A 17,426-nucleotide genomic window follows, 5' to 3' on the forward strand; every position below is an offset into this window, starting at 1 on the left:
TTGGATGCTTATCTTGCTGGGATCCTATGACCCCAGCTGACTTCCTGCCCTTTGGGCAGGGGGCTGGACTCGATGATCTCCCAAGGTCCCTTCCAGCCCTAATGTCTATGAAATCTATGAAATCTATGCAACAGGCTGAGAGAGGGGATGACAAGCATTCTTGTTGAACTGTTTGGAGCCCTATTTGGTAATGTTTGCCAGATATTGAAGACTGCTGAATAAACGGGAATAATTGGAAATGGCGGGGAAAAGGCACAGCTCAGCTGTGGGAATGAAGAAGTAAAAATGTGTTCAATGTTGTGGCTCACCATGACTTGAAAAAAGGTGCTGAGGGGTGCTGTGCACAATGGGCACTACTATATATTTTATTTAGATGGGGTGCACTAACCAATCGTTGTGGAAAGTTCCCATCAGTATACCTGTCCAATATGAACCATGTGTTTTATAGTCATGCTCAGTGTTGCCTGAATTTAATCAGCTTTATTGTTGGGTTTCATTACTGAGTACATGCTGCTTTTGGCAGCATTTTAATGATACATAATAGAATTAATGAGATTTCCTTGTATATGAATGTAAGATGAGAAGATATATTTTTCCCTTGCTGATTTGTGGGAGACGGGACCCCTCATCTTACATGTGACTAAATACAATAATATAGTTAAAATGGTACAAAACTGGGTCTAGATAAGCCCTAATGGTTCTGTCCAGACTTAAATTTTGGGTGTCTAAAGTTAGGCACTGAAATCTAAATTCAGACCCAGAGTAGCAGGTTCTGTTTCAGAGCTGCTGAGTGCAGAAAATGTCCCTGATAGTTTGTGGAGGGTATGGGTGTCCATCACTTATCAAAACTAGTTACACGTTACTAGTTATCATTTAGTTACGTCTTATTAAAGTGCCTAAATATGGATTTAAGTGACTAGCCTTAGGCATTGAATTTTTTTTTTTTTTTAAGTCTGATTAAAAAAATAGTTTCAATGATAAATAGATTTAATGAGGCAAATAAAGGGAAATCTGAAGTCTCAAACTGGTATCTTGCGGTATAACTGTTGTTGCTCTGAAAAAAGCAACACAATAAAACAGCTTAGTTAGCTAGTTAGTAAAGCTGAACCTAAGCACCGGTACTAGAAGGCTTGGAAAAGTCAGCAAGACATAAAAAATATAAGAGGAAGATCTTCAGAGAATCCTATTATAGATGGAAAGAAAGCTTTGGAGGTATATTGTGGATGACATGTATACGAAGTATTTGTTCTATGGATAATCCTGTTGATCTGAAAGAGGAAGATGAGAGAGAATTGGGGTGGAGAGGACAAATGTATATGATGGTCTGAAATGAGTCCAATTGGTTTTAGTGTTTGATTCATACCTTTATATATAATCCCTTTTTTAATCTTTTTCAAAGCATCTTGGGTTTTGGAGGGTGGAGGTTTGGGTTTTTTTGGGGGTTTTTTGGGTTTTTTTGGTTTTGGTATGTTTTCCTGCTTTGGCTGAAAGGAGAAAGCTACTGAGATGGCATTTTTTGAAAAAACTTTGAAGGACCTGAAAATTCTGTGAACAGAAGCCACTCAAAGTAGATGTGCAGACTAACTGGAAATAATCATTCTGGGTTAATGTAAATAGTCACGTTATGAATGAGAACCATTGTTAGGAACTTAAGTAAAGAGATTCACATTTCTTGGTTTATATGAAATCACTATGGTGTATTCATATAAATCAGATGGAGCCAATCAAGTTGAGAGCATTGCATAAGTCAGAGCCATACAGCTACGCATCAATGACTGTACATCATCTGTACCTTTCAGTGGCAGACAAAATTCAGTTTGTGATTGACATACGTTGAGAGAGGAATAACCACAATTAGAACTTAGAAAAAGTTTATGTATACAGTATTTATTTCAAATACACAAATCAAAGAAGAGTAGTTCTTAATACTCTTCAGAAATTGAACAGAAGAACTCACAGCCCATGCAAATACACGCATTTCTGCAAGATATGTAAAACACCTGCAATTATGAATGAATGGACTTATTATTCCAATTTGTGCTTACTATGCTGAACATGAAGTAAAAATAAATCCTAAGATACTTCTATCATTTCCACTTTCATCAAGAATGTACATCTGGAATCCTCATGGCATCTTTTAAAATATCCAGCCATGTAAAATGATCTGCTTAACTAATATAGCTATTACCTTACATTACTGATGGTTCTCTCATGATTTAGTTGTTGTGGTCCATGTAATACTGGCTAGTGGAAACTGTCCCATGTCATGTGACAGGGGTATTAACCTTTTGTAAACTCTGAACCATGCAATCAGATGAAAACTAGAAAATGAGCACACTCTGACTAGTGTTCCTGCATGCAAAACTTTTATTATAGCCCACCAAGCTAATCTGTCATGCCTTTAGTTTTAATGTAATCTTAAGGGAGAGACAGAGATGGAGCTGATAGTCTTTTACACTAAATACCATTGAACAAGTAGAGTGGTGGCTATATTTTAAAGATACGCATTTATACCTTTATTCTGAAATTCTGTTGGAACCAAATGAATGATTCCCAAATAGGTGGTTTATGTTGTTTTTGGGTGGTGGTGGGTTTGGGTTTTTTTTGCCCATGTCTGGTTCAAGATGTGTTTTCCTCCATTTGAATGGAAGTAGAAAGAAGCATGCTTCCTTTTGGAGCTCTTCTCAAGAATGCAGAATTGAGCAGAATGTCTCAAGAACGTAAAATTGGTCAGGATGCTAGGTTGTTTCAATTGGAAACCTAAAGGAAAGGTTAGTAGGCCACTTATAAATCAGATTTTGTTATTCAGGGTACAGCATGAATTAAGTTGGATCTGGCTAGGTCTACCTTGATTGCCTGGCAGAAAGAATTCTACTGTGGTGTTAATCTGCCCCTCCTTTTTTTTCTATCAGTGTCTAATTTTCATATGGAAATATAGTGATGATGAAAGAAGATTTTGCCCTGTTTGACTGGTATTATTGGATAGAGCTCACCAAAACAACAGAAGGCCCATCTCTCCGTGGGGACAGCCACAGAGCCTAGTCACCTACACATTATGAAAAACTGAAAACAGAAATGGTGGTGCAGGTCAGAAGTGAAAATAAGGAATGCAGACAGTTACCAGACAGAAGATACCACTGCTCCAAGACAAGTCAGCAGTTGGTACACTGAACAACTCTGCCTGGATGTGTCAGTGGACAAGGGACTAGAAAAAGCCTGTATGGTCCCAGAGAATTCTGTGTCCTGCTTCCTACATTTAGACTAATGAAAGGCCATCTTGGTAAGTACCAGGGGGAAATCATTAAAAAAGACAATGAACCCCATCTATTGCAAAGAAGGATGGGAGTGGGGCAGTGTGCAGTCAGAATTAGAATAAAAGGAGCTGGAGGAGGGGTTGCAACTTGAAACACTGCAGGAAGGTTTGAGTAAGGCTCTCCCAGAAGGCTCTAACTAGCTATGTGAATGGGGAAAAAATGTTTTATGATCATAGAGGAACCTCTGTGGAACTTTCCTTTTTCGGGCTGATGAATGCCCAGCTTGTGCAGTGCCAGAGGGAGGATGACAAGGACAACCTGCAACTTTGTAGAGCCATAAATAAAGGGCTATTTGAGGAACAGATGGTAGGAACAAGTTCATGAGAGAGTAAGAATTTCCAGATAATTCCAGTAATGCGTATCCTCTAAGTTGGTGGTTCCCAACCTTTTTTTGCCATGACCCACTGCTGGGAGCAGAGTGCAGCCTGGGGATCTTCTGGCACATGTCACAGCTTGTCCTTTGTGTGCAGCATCGCCAGCATTGCACCTGCAACCCTCATTTTGGTTGCAACCCGAGGTTGGGAACCACTGCCCTAAGTTAAGGGATAGGCTGCCTCTATGGATAAAATGTTTTTTTTAGTTTCCATATTCATTCAGTCCTTTTGTCTCCTTCATGAGATTTTCAGTAGGGGTGCAAGTTGTGATAACAATTTTTTTTAATGGTGTTGTAAAAGGTTATCACAGTGAAAGAGTACAAGCTGAAGGTTAAAAGGTTCCAGAAGAGCGTAGCAAATAATGGGTCAGAATTTTTCTCATCAAGGTTGGAGTTATGTATTATTTAATTTAAATCTAAACTCAGTGTTGCAGAGTTTCAGCCTGCTCTAGTCTTTAGTGTTTGGGTGATATTTTGTACATGGAAGATTGGAAAATTAAGGTTTTGGGTTTGTCTGTCCGCTGATTAGCTCTTCAAATTCCAGACTGGGAGGAATAGAAGAATGAAGAAAATTCAGCACCTTGATAATAATTAAATGACCAGTTTGAGATGCATCTTTATGAGGAAGGAACTCTTAGCTTTTTTTGCTAGATGCATCATTTTATTTTGAGTCTAACAGGAGTGGGAGGACTTGGAGTTTTTCTAGTTCAGGCTGTGTCACTATTCATCAAGTGTTAGTTGAATAGGACTGCAGAATTCAGCTAATAAAAATGGAGACCATGTGCAAGTACTGCATAAATAAAGTACTTCTAAATTAACCTATTTCTTTCTGCTCCAGTTTATAATGTATGTACTTCTAGTGTGTTATGCAGAAAGATTGTATTATTTCAGTCAATTCTTGGACACTACAAGTGCAAGAAGGCACAGGCCATGTGAAGTATTGTTAATCATTTTATAAAGACACTTAGCATCTCTGAAAACAATAAAGTAATATTGCACATGAACATTATATTCTTTCATGTAATGTATTTTATATACTACACTTTCTCAAGAGTAAACCCTGTGATGTTATGCTAATGGGGAGAGGGAATACTAAAGTACCATATATCATGTTAACTCTTATTGTTTAGTCTGAGTGGGGTGAATGCTTTTGTGACTGACATAACTGGAAGGGACAATGAGATGAAGAAATAGTTATGGAGGTCTGGCTAGAGGACATTATCTTTTTTCCTATAAGTGATTTAGTTGTGTACTCCTTAAGACAGAAAATCTTTACTGGATCAGTTCTTTTCCAGGGCATACAATTAACACTCAGATGCAAAAATGATGAAACTGGCATTACCTGATTGTCTAATTAAACAAAACCTTACTACTATTAATTGTTGCTTGTCAGGTGGTAGAATGAGGGCACCGATAGTAGTCCACTTCCACCCTGTGCTAGGCATCATGTAAAATCAGCTACCTGAAGGGTTTTCCAAAGAGGATGGAGCTGGACTGTTCTCAGTAGTGGCAGATGACAGAACAAGGAGCAATGGTTTCGAGCTGAGCAAGGTAAGTTAGATACTAGGAAAAAACTTTCTCACAAAAGTAGGAAAATGTGAATTACTCTGCCACCAAATAATCCCTGTTTTGTTTACAGGCAGAGGTCAGGGCTAAAAGCTGGTTTGATCTCTTTAGGATGCTGCCTTGGAGCATTCTGAGGACACAAACACATTAGCTGGCTAGCTTCCTTCCTTAATTACAGTTTCTTATAGTCATAAAAGGTTGACCTAATGCCAGGGGAGAATAATAAACAAATTTAATTTTTTGTGGGTAAATCTATGAAACTACAGAAAAAAAAATCTTCACAATCATTCCTTCAGGTAGAAAAAGATGGCTCTATTTGGATGCCATTTCCAACCTGGGTTAACATTGCATGCTCTATTTTATGGTGATAGACACTCAAAACCCCTGTGAGGCTTTGAACAAATGTTCACATTTGTTATGCTATGGGTCCTGGCAACAAGGAAAATGTTGTTAATATTAGTGTGCTTTCATGCAATATCATTCAAATATGTATTTGTCCTTGAAGAGTTCAAGTGTCTATGAGTAATCCTCTCTGTCAGTTGGAGTCAAGTCAGAGATAAGTGACAGCTGACCAGAAAAATCAGGTGAGTAGAGAGCTATAATCAATGGCTAATGGGGGTGGCTAATAGTGTGAAGTTTGTGGGTAATCCTTAGAGGGAAAAACATTCACACAAGCCATGCATGTAATAACAGCAAATAACATAAAAATAAATAAATAAATTAAAATCTGTTCATGAGCAGGTGAAATAGAGAAACATTTCCATCACTGGAATCTCATTAGTTTTTACCTTCATTTACGCCTATGAACTATCCAGTTGCTAGCTTTTCATGGACTTGTAGCAACCTGGAGACATTCTCTAGGTATTCTGTCCAAACTCTGGCAGAGAAACCCTTGTTCTACTGAAGCAAATGGGATTACTGCCATTTATTTAGGTGAGGCTTAAAATATTATCCTCGGGGTTTAATTTAAAAGTCCAGTCAGTTGAGCAAGATTTAGTCTGTCCCAGATTTCTCTTACGTCCTTATGGCATCACCTAGGCAATCCAAGCACCAAAATACTTGTGTGATTAGTTTCCACCTCCAAATTACAATCCAAGATAAAAGAACTTGAGATGCAGTGTGAACAGTTGTAATGGATGCTCATTTTACACTGATTAAGGGAAGTGATTATCCCCCTCCATTCAGCACTGGTGAGGCCACATCTGGAGTGTTTTGGGACCGCCGCTACAGAAAGGATGCGGACAACTTGCACTTTTGAACTAGGAGGGTAGTAAAGCACTGGAACAGGTTACCCATAGAGGTTGTGGACTTTCCGTCTTTGGAGGTTTTTAAGACCTGGCTAGACAAAGCCTTAGCTGGGAACGTCTAGTTAGGGGTGGTCTGTCTTTGAGCAGGAGGTTGGACTGGATGATCTCTTGAGGTCCCTTCCAACCCTAATGTTCTATAATTCTATGAAACCCGAGCAAAGAAGACATTACAAAGCTTGCAACTTGATTATAGAAGAGAAGGAAGGCCTGTGAGGGGAGGTAATATCCTTTATTGTACCAACTAATGTAGCTGGGAGAAATAAGAAGTAAGCTTGTAGGTTTCAAGTGCCCTTAATCAGATCTGAGAAACAAGCAGTCACACTCCAAGATAGTACAAGATGGAACAACTGCTTTCAGTTTAATTGTTACCATTTCATTATGAAGGCATACAAGTTGGTCTAATAAAAGGTATCTCCACATAAATCTTGTTTCTCTAATATTTATGGACAATCACGATTTCAGCAGTGCTGCTCCAACCTGCATATACGACAAGGTACCAGTGCACATAACAGACAGACAGGGAATGCAAATTAGCAGCAAGACAAAAGTGGCCAGTGTGATGGGTAGTTGTTCGAACACAGCAGCTGTCTAATTGGCTAGGTTTTTGTAGGCAGCAGTGGCCTATTCATGGGTACTTCTTTCAGGCTTTTCTATCCATAAATTAAACCTCTCAATAGACTTATGGAGTAAGGAATTTTAAGATATACCCATTTTTCACTAGTAGAATATAAGAGGAGGTAAACAAATGGCTACCTTAGGGCAGAGAATGAGTTTGTGACAAGCGTGAAAAGAATCAAATTTCCTGAGACAATCTTTCATTATAGTTACTCATTTTTTTCCACTTACTTTCACAAATGTATTTCGGACATTAAACTACATTGGCCTCTTTCTCATTGAAATCCTCAACTATTTATTTCCATGTAGTAATGACATCATATTTGGTTGTAATAACAACATGCTTAAGTTAAGCAAGGAAATTATCATTTCATGGGGGGGAGGGGCAGATTTAGGGTTTTTGTTTTTTGTTTTTTTAAAAAAGGTCTAATGGATGAATGGAGCCTTAAAATTTGAACATTTTGTCCATAATAGCTGGATTGTAGGTTTAAGCTGAGTGTTGTACAAGTATCATTCCACCTGAAATACTACAGTCTTTAGCAAGCTGCGAGCCTGTTTCGGGATTTAAGTAAGCTATGCTGTTTTACTGAGATAAGTGTCGAGTTATCTTATCCTGATACAGTAAAGGTGGGCACGGTGATCCAGGAAAAGGTGACCTAACCTGTGGGCTGAGTAAAAGGAGGAAGCAATAGGTATAGGAAGTCTGAGGAAATCAAGTTTGATTGGGGTGAGTTTTTCCCTTTCCTAGTGTGTGGATTGTTTCTGACGGCATGTGGGCAAGGCACATACCCTCACATGTCTTGTGCTAGGATAGAAATGGGAGAGCAGCATCCCTTTGATCATAAGTCATTTATACCTAGTACTGTATAGGCAGTATATTGTGGTGCTTCATTGCTCCAGCAAATTCATCAAAGGCAACTATCCATTATTATGTCTCTTAATTTCTGCACTAGAAATAGGGAGCTGTAGCATCAGAAACCAGAACATAAGTTAAGAAACGGTTTAAGGGCTGCAAGGCAGGCATTAGGAAGGGTTTACTTCTGCGGTTTCTTCAGACACAGGAAAATGGTTTATTAGAGAAGGGGAAATAACAATGCTGGCTAATAGGCAGGAGGAACTGAGGACAAGTTCTGGTTTTGGTTCCTGGCAGGATTCTGCAACTTGGGGGATCTTCAGTCTAACATAAGATGACAAAGACTTAAAAGTATTATAATTTATGGGTAGGAAGGCAGGATGGAAGGGTGCTGCAACCCCCAAATTCACATACCTCTACAAGGGCCTAGTTTGAGGAATATGATTCCAATGGACCATAACCACTGAATTGATTGATTGTTATTGAATAGCATATAATATACGAAGTTAGGCAGAGGACAGGGTGGCACCTTTTGGACTAACCCATTCAGAAATATATAACCTTTTGTAAGCAACAGCCTACTTTGTCAGATGCTATGTGTATGATGTTGTACAGGAAAACTGCACTTATCCTCCAGTGTAAAGGGGAAGATATTTCCAAAGTGTTTGGTACCAGCCTGACTTCACCTACATTGCAACTTCCTTCAATGTCATTGGAAGGACAATTGAGACAATGTTGTTTGCTTTTCAGAATTTCCTCCTGTTTATTTGGGGGTTTTGTGCCTCTGCTTTGATATCAACTAAACATGCCATTGCAGAAAAATAAAGACACTCTCACTGTACCACTTAAACTGGCCCTGTTTGAACCCAGGTCACTGAAGAATTAATTGTAATTTTGATTCCTGATAAAGAGCAAAGTAGAGTTTCAGGGAGCAGATCACATTAGACTTTGAGATGTGGCATTATTGCTAGTAACTTAAGGACACTTGTTACATATACTTTTCTTATATTTTCATGCTATATACTTTCCTTGCTAAAAGTAATAAAATGGAAGGTTGAGACAATGCTCTGTGTTAAAACATGTAAGAATATAAATTGGAGCGGTTCTGTGAAATGTAGATATGAGATGGGCGGAGGTGTGATACAAGGAAACGCTATATGAACTGCTCAAATATAAATATTGAGGAAGAAGAATAGAAAATTGTAATTTCATTTTATTTTCTACTTTATCAGTTTGACTGTACTTTATCAGCTCACATGAACTCAAAGGTGCAGTACATCAGACTGTACATATTAGCAATGACTAATGGAAAGGAATCTCCAGAGTAAAGCACTGTCTGGAGGATTTTCACCCTTTAACAGGCAAAAAGATAATTAGGAAGGGTTTGGATGTGGAATGAAATGATATGTGGAGCAGTGGTCATGCATTGGGAAATTAAAGCTCTTTGAGATGTAAGTGTGCCTGAAGTTCACATTTTAATGAGATTTTTTTTGACATTCAGCAAGCTATTCTCTCTCTTCAGTTTCTATAGATGAACTGTGATCAAACAAAAGTGCGATGAAACTTGTCCTGAAGGAACAGTAGATCAAATTTGATTGCTCGTTCAGAAGAGCTCTTGAGTGATCTCAATGTACAGTGTTAAGTGTTTGCAAAAGCCTTTCTGATTTAGATAAGAGGTGCTTATTTAGGATAATACGCCTAATGAATGATGCAATAAACACACTGATATCGTATGTAAATTTATCATAAACAGAGGAATAGTTACACTTGCATTGGTAGTCTTATGATACACTAATGTTTAAACCTTAGTTTGTGCTTATATAAAAAAGGGTGTGTAAATTCGAAAAAAAGAAACTTGTTTACAGAGTTCTTGGAAGTATTTTCTGATTTGTAATTTTGCATTTGGATGAGATGATACTTTTAATGTATTTGTCATGTGAAGACTAATTTTCCCACAATTGCTTTTGCCACATGTTTTAATCTTCCATTTCTATCCATTAAAGATAACATTGACATCAACAGAAACTGGATATTTCAACAGAAAATACTCTTTCATTTTTTGTTCATTGAGGGCTTAGTCAGTTCTGTTTATCTTTATCCTGGGAACCTTTTTGTTGCTGCAAAGATGTAAATAGAGCAGAAAGAGATGGATTGCTGTTTGACTGACCACATCATAGAATCGCCTTTAATTAGGGCAAAGAGGTGCTTCTTTATATTCCTGGAAAATTCAGTCGTTTTAATGTAGGCACAAATCAGTTAACCTTCCCTAGGAAAAACACAATTTAATTTCCTATTCCCTTACCTCTCGGGCATTGTGCTGGAGATAAACTTGTCTTTGTAAAAACCAAACCAAACTAAGCCTACATTTGCCTGGGTTGTATACATTTTACCTGGAGCAGGGCAACAAGGATGATTCATCATATTGAGGGTTTTCCATATGAGAAACTAAAGAGGCTAGGCCTAGTCAGGTTAGAAAAGAGGATCTTGGGGGGTGGGGAGAGGGCATGATAAGGGTTTACAAAATACTAAACAGTGAAGAGAAAGTAAATGGGGATTTATTATTTACTATCTCTCACAATACAAGAACTCGGGTTCATAAAATTAAACTTGTAGGTAGTAATTTTAAAACGAAGAAAAAGTTCTTTCTCATACAGCATGCAACTAAAGTGTGGAACTTATTGCCATCGGGTGGTATGGAAACTGATTCAAAAAGGGGTTGGACAGATTCTTGGAGCTAAGGTACATCAGTAGTTACTGATTTTGCGAGTTCAGGGTATGGCGGCTAAATTGGAACTTCCTGGACCTTCAGTGCTGGAGACTGCAAAAGGACCTATGGTCTGACCCAGTAAATGACAGTTCTTATGCTCATGTCCTTGGTGTATTTTGCTAATTCTCAGCCATGAAAGATATTTCAATATATCTTGCCGTGTTTGGCTGTGCTCATTATTATAATAGTCCTGTCTTGGGGCAGGGCATCTTGGTTCAAATTGCTGTGCCTCACACAAGTTAAATGGATATCTTTTTTTTTTTCCATTTTAGTTGGAACATCTATTGTGTTTGTAGGCAGATAAGTAACATCTGTGTATGTTTGTGACATGCACATGCACACACAAAAAGGTAAAGTGCAACTACCCAAAGAGTACCTACTTTCTACTCTGGTGTAGTTCATATCAGCCACTGCCTTCCAGTTTTAGTTCTTTACATGTGACTGAAGTCTTCTTGTCTAACTGTTGAATGTGCACTCAACGTCAAGAGGCTACAAAGGGTGCATACAGCTGTTGCATTTAGATCAACCTAACTAGGTTTAAGTTGATCTGAATATCCATCTTTGCAGGCAGTCAGAGGAGTTAAATCAGCCAAAAAAATGGCAGGCCCAATCTAAGTTAGTTCACCTGAGGAGATGAGCTAGCTTAGAGTGTGAATGGGTTAATACATTTTATTGAATGCCTGCACGTGTTCGGAGCACAGTCCCAGGGTTGGGAAAGCCTAGCTTCTCACCCCAGCCCTAGGGCTGTGCTCTTCCTACCATCCCCAATGCTGACTGGGCTGCTTTTACCTTCCCCTCCTCTTCTGCCCCACAACAGCCTGCAAACTCTCTAGGCCCAACTCTGTCCTACCCCACCACCCCTAGGTTCTCTGCCCAGCTCCCAGCACCAGTGAATGGCTGTATGTGCTGGTCCTGGTCACTTTAATGTAGACCAGGGGTGGCAAATGTCTATACATACCCTAAGGCTTCTGGGAAAGCTCTGTAATGGGTCCAGGTAACTTAACCTTCTTCACTGAACACAAGCAACTGACAGCCTGCTTATGACAAAAGTAGCTTCAGCCTGTATCGTATAAGATCCATTTCTCAGGAAAGAGAGGAAGGTGGGGGGGAAGCCTGAAGATATATTTATCACATGTCAGGTTAAATTGCAGCATGCCCAAGGGGATGATGGTAATAAAAATAACAAAATGGCAGGGAGTTGTCTTAACTGAGGTTGTATTTTTCTTTAAGAGGCCAAACTCCATTTTTTATCCTTCCTTGGGCTAAGATACAAGTTAACATTTGTTGAACCCAAGACAGAAAAGAGAGAAAGCTAGCTTTAAATACTAAACCTTTGCTGAGAAATTGAAAAATGGGAGTGAACGACTTGTGAGAGTTAATAGTATGGAGTCTTGTGCTCCTCTCCTTCTGTACCACAGAGGGGAACCAATTAGGTGGGCGTTGCTGCCTGCAGGTGATAAGCAGCATGTTCCCTCATAGGCCAATAGTTGCCGTCATCCCCTCAATGGAAATAATGAGTTCCATTTAAAGTGGTGGCAGAGGGAAAAGAAAAGATGTTTTTTCCTCTCTTTTCTTTGTCTTCTGTGCCAGACAATTTTTTGATTACATCATTTGCATGTGAGTGGTAGATGACATTCTTCAAGTGTATATAATAATTTGTTGGTATAAAAAGGGTCATTGCATAAGAGCATACAGAACCCAGATAAAGTGAGGGAAATCTGTACATCTCCTCCGTCATGGGGAAGGGGCAGTCGGTCACTCCCAAATCATTGTCTTCTCTTGCCTGGGACACTATGGAGATTTCTCAGTTGGTTCAAAGAATTCATGCTGAGGGAGGATACAGGCAGTAAGTAGGGTGGGGAAAGAGTAGGGCATGAGGGGTGTAGAGATGTATTGGCATATTACCATAAAAATTCTTAATTAAAAATAATATACTATAAACCTCATCCCACAGGTTTTACTGTGGGAGCGGGCCATCAAATGCACAAGAAATGAATTGTGACATAAGAAATAGGTATTATTTTCTATGTGGTACGTTCCCTTTATGTTATAATATGCAAGATGGCTACAAAAGCCAAATTTGCTTCAGCATACTTTCACTGGGAGCAGCGCATCTATATACGGGTGGGAGAACCATGGAAGTCTGTTAAACTAGGTGGTTTGTGGAGGCTTAAAGAAACTTTTGTCTAACCTGACATCTATGGGTGTTTCCTGTACTTCTTGCTATGGATCTTCATTCCCAGATTATTATACCTTGTCCCCTCCCCAGCTCATCTGTAAACTTTGTGTAGGGTCAAAGTGTATTCTAATATTATAAAAGCCTAACTCTGTCTGTCTGTCCGTAATGCTTTATTCACACTCTGATTGGCTGATGGAAATACCCAATCAGAGTGCTCCAAGTGTGGGGGAGCACCGCCATGATTCTGAAGCTGTGCTGAGGACCAGATGGGGGGTGGGGGAGCTAAGGCCAGCAGCACTGGCCTTGGCTCCCCACCCCAGTCCATGCAAGAGGCAGAACAGTGGCAGCCCCTCACCCTCACCCCTGTCATTCTTGATGGGCAATTGGCTTGTGTGTGTGTGTGTGTGTGTGTGTGTGTGTGTGTGTGTGTGTATATCTAGCTATGTATATATATAACTAGATATATCTCTATATAGATGTGTGTGTGTGTATGTGTACACAAACACCCCCCCCCAACTAGATTTTTTCCAATTAAACTTGTGTCTCTCCTTGTATGGTCTTATAAAGAAGCAAAAGAACAGTATGTGGGTTACTAGTTGGACAGAAGTTCCTGCTTGCAAGTGATTAACACCCCAAACCACAGGCATTAATGGTAAAATTAATTGTATGTTAACATTTCTGGAATTAGAACATGCTGAATCCTGAGGCAGAACCTGTGTCATGTCTCCAAGTGACTTACGATTTAGAGTCAAGAAGGACTTGGGAGAAAGTAATTTAGTCAGAATGTTGTTTGCAAAATAAAACTTTTGACTCCTTTTGTCATTGGACTGAAAATAGGGTACCTTTCTAAAGACTTACAGAACTACTAAAGAACTCTACTGTACTTAAGAACATCAAAGAAAATAAATCTGAATCTGGAGCATGTTTTTAAAATATCCATGGTTAGGGGCTAACAACCCTTAGCAAAATAGTTTGTATTTGAAACTTGTCCAAACAATGGTTTAGTATTCAAAGAATAAGTTGTTGTTTTAATAGACATTGTGTTCAGTATCAGTGGCTGACAACTGTTGTTGCCCTGTTGAATTGTACAAGCCTTCCAAACAAGGCTTCCTTGCAATAAAGCTTCACTTGTAATAATTTTTTGGCAAGTACATTTTCATATTATTATTATGCTAACTGCTCACATTCATGTACAGCATGAGGTGCCAATGTTTTCAGTTCCAAACATTAAAGATGTGGTGATAGAGAAGGAGAACCCTTATTAGTTCTGAGAGATTTGCTTAATTGGGACACAATGTGAAGATTCTCAACAATAATAACAGATGATGGGGAAATAAATAGGCACGGCAGGAGAGAAACGGTTTCTAGTGTGAGTTTCCCTTTGCCTCCTTTTAATTGCATAACATACTGTGGGAAGTATCTGGAGTATGCATTTTCTAGTTAATTTTTCTTGACTGCATCCATCAAGCTAGTGCTCCTGGACATTTTAATGTCTGATAATACTCTATTTGCATATGACTACACATCTATAGCTGTCATTAGAACCAATTTACACACATGATTTGCTTCCTGAAGTGTCAACGTCTGAATTTTATCTAGAGACAGGAATAGGGTCAGGAAAGTTTAATTGATTGTATAATGCAATTGAAAAGGCTGGCAGGGATCTAGGGCAATTTTGGGACATCTGTCTTTGAGTCATCAAAAATAAAGCACAGAACAGCTGTGATAACAGCAGGATTATGATTAGATATACAGCATTCAACATAAGATTGAACAAGAACTGGGAAACAGAAGAAAGGTAAATAGGTCACTTGTGATAAAATCACTACGAGGTTTCTGGAAAAGCTGGATTTAAGCTTCCTATATTACCTATATATGGTGTAAATTCAAAGTGGCTTGAAAGATATTATTAAAATTTAAGTTTTCCAGGAGCACCTGATCTATACTCTTCAGATATAGCATTTTGCTGCTTATGTAATCCAATAAATATTGTAACAAAATTTTTAGCCACGTTGAACTGAATGCTGTTTGTAACATTGGCCGAGCAGTAGCTTAGCAGTACTTGAGTAAGTCAACTTGATATTAAGTCAATTTGTTTGCAGGCTAAAATTTTCATATTTACAGAAATAGATGCAGCATGCAAGAGAAGTGTGAAGTATTTTTATTTTATGTACTCTCTAGCCAGCTGTATAATTTGATAAAGATAGGAGGTATAAATGGTATCTGCTTATACTAATTTAGATCAGAACTATTTTACACTGCTATTTACATTATTTTATTTTTCATACAATTCACTTTAATGTCAGCTATGTGACAGTGCAGCTAGCGTCAGTCACCATGTGAAAAAAGGAGTGAAGAAAAGATTGTAACTCGAGCAATTTTCTTGAACTTTATTAAAAATCTTCAGAGCATAATTTTAATATGCAAAATAGTAGTATGAAGTTAATGAAATTTCCAAAACTTAAACCAGATGTTTGTTCATATACTTGTATAAAAAGTTGCAGTGATGCAAATTCACAGACAAAACTGATATAATTGTTACAAAAATGTGCAATCCAGAGCTGTTTATTTGCCCACAAATGACTAGTGTGATGCTTTAGCAAGTCTACCTTCTTGTTAGACCCTTGTGATTGTAGGAAGAACATTTATGTTTATAATGAAACTTAGCAAGTGTTCCATGTAGCATAAGGCAAGCAGAAGTCTTGGAATTTGTCTCTTACTTAAGATACCCAACGCACTGCTTGATTTAGAAGTTGGTTTCAGCACCAAGTGCAGAGAATCTTGTATTTGTAACAACCTGCTTTTCCACCCAGAAGAGTCGGCATGGTGAAGATCATGTCAAAAGTTAAGTACATCTGATAAATGATTATAAAAAGTTTTTGTAGGCATTGTTGGATTTTTGTTGAAGCTCTTACAAGCAGTTATAACAACATCCTTATTCTCCATAGGAAACATGCAAACAATCCTGCTTCATTGACAGCAAAAAACCCGCATGATATTCAATCAATAACCTCTAAGGGCATTAAAAGAGCACATCACTACCAATAATTGAGAGTGGGTATCGCACAGTATTCTGGCAAGATGGAGTGGAAAACAAACTTGGCAAGTTTTGATTCCTCATTAATGTTGGTTGATTAGTTAATGACCTATCTAATTCAGGTTTCCGTTGCTTTATGAGGGTTCTGTATGTGCAAATTTGCTCTTATGTTATGACCCTTTTTATACCAAAAATTCATTATATGCAAGGTAAATTCACCCTTATGCGATTGGTGTGATGGAAACCCTCAGTCAGCTGCTTTGGTGGTGCATTGTGGGAGTGATGCACACCAAAATATAGTCTCCTGTGTGGATCTGTGCTCCTTGTTTGTTGTCTGCAACACTTGTTTCTGTAGTTGCCATCCCCATTATGGTAACATTTACCACCACCCTGTGCTTGTGTGTACTGTTTGCTGTTGGTGAGTATCAAAACTGTCTTGTAGAAGTGGTAGAAATGGGTTTGGGGGTCAGTACAGTCGAGGTCTTGGAATATATCCCTATTTGTTACATTGTAAAGTGGGTTCTCTTTATGCAAATTCTAGTTATGTGCCATTTTCTAGGAACGCATGTAAAGCATAAAGTGAGGGAAACCTGTACCAGTCAACTGTTGTCCTCTAGCTCAAATTCCAATCCTCTTTAGGATTGCTTTGTTCTGCACTGATGTCTCGGCTGCTGAAGATTGGGTCGTTGGCCAGTTTTTCTGAAATGAAAACGAAAATATATGTGGTGAAAAAACAGAGGAAAGAAATGGAACACGCTCATAAATGGTATAAACATTTTGTACAGCTGACCTAAGGCAAGGCCACGCTAACTTCAGCATTTTACATCCCTAATTGTTGAATAGATCAGCAATGACGACATAATGTTATACTTGCTCCAGGATCCGGTTACTAATGAGGGTTAAAAATACGGGGGAAAAAAGACCCTGTCCAACCATCAGCCTAAACACCAGCCTGGATTTGTGAAGCAATTTTAAAAAGGTTTAAGGTAAATAATGTCCCCAGTTCTTATGAATACAAGTGTCTGCATTGTAAACTGCATTGGTATAACTATAGTAGTATGCTCATTCTGGTCCAGTTGTGCTTGTAAATTACCCGAGATGGATAACCTCTTAGTACTTGAGACTCATTCAGCCATTACTGAGGTGCAGTAGAGTCCATGCAAAGCCTTAGTGGGTCTAGCACAATTTTGCTAGCTTCCATTCTTTTATATGTGAGAGCTTCTCTGCTGTTAGAGTCAGGGAATCCCTGGAACATGAGACATAGACAGCAGCTGGCCCAACAGAGATTGCCAGATGTGCTGTGACCCTGCTGTGGACCTATCATGATGCTAAAAAAGGCAGAGAAGAGGAGGCTTTTGAAGATTAAAGAGGAGGCAATTTGGGGTTGGGAAAATGCACATGAATTTAAAGAGGAA

The 17,426-nt window shown here is 38.7% G+C and overlaps 1 long non-coding RNA gene across 1 annotated transcript; it reads left to right on the plus strand.

Moving 5' to 3' along the window:
• Window positions 1-3,756: 3,756 nt before the first annotated feature.
• LOC109309267 lies at window positions 3,757-15,816 on the plus strand. The gene is made up of 3 exons (XR_002100867.1): window positions 3,757-3,851; window positions 14,766-14,772; window positions 15,807-15,816. It is a non-coding gene; the product is annotated as an uncharacterized LOC109309267 (long non-coding RNA).
• Window positions 15,817-17,426: the final 1,610 nt, after the last annotated feature.

This window comes from Crocodylus porosus, unplaced genomic scaffold (assembly GCF_001723895.1).
Source record: "Crocodylus porosus isolate Cpor-Errol unplaced genomic scaffold, CroPor_comp1, whole genome shotgun sequence".
In the NCBI taxonomy this organism is placed as follows: domain Eukaryota; kingdom Metazoa; phylum Chordata; order Crocodylia; family Crocodylidae; genus Crocodylus; species Crocodylus porosus.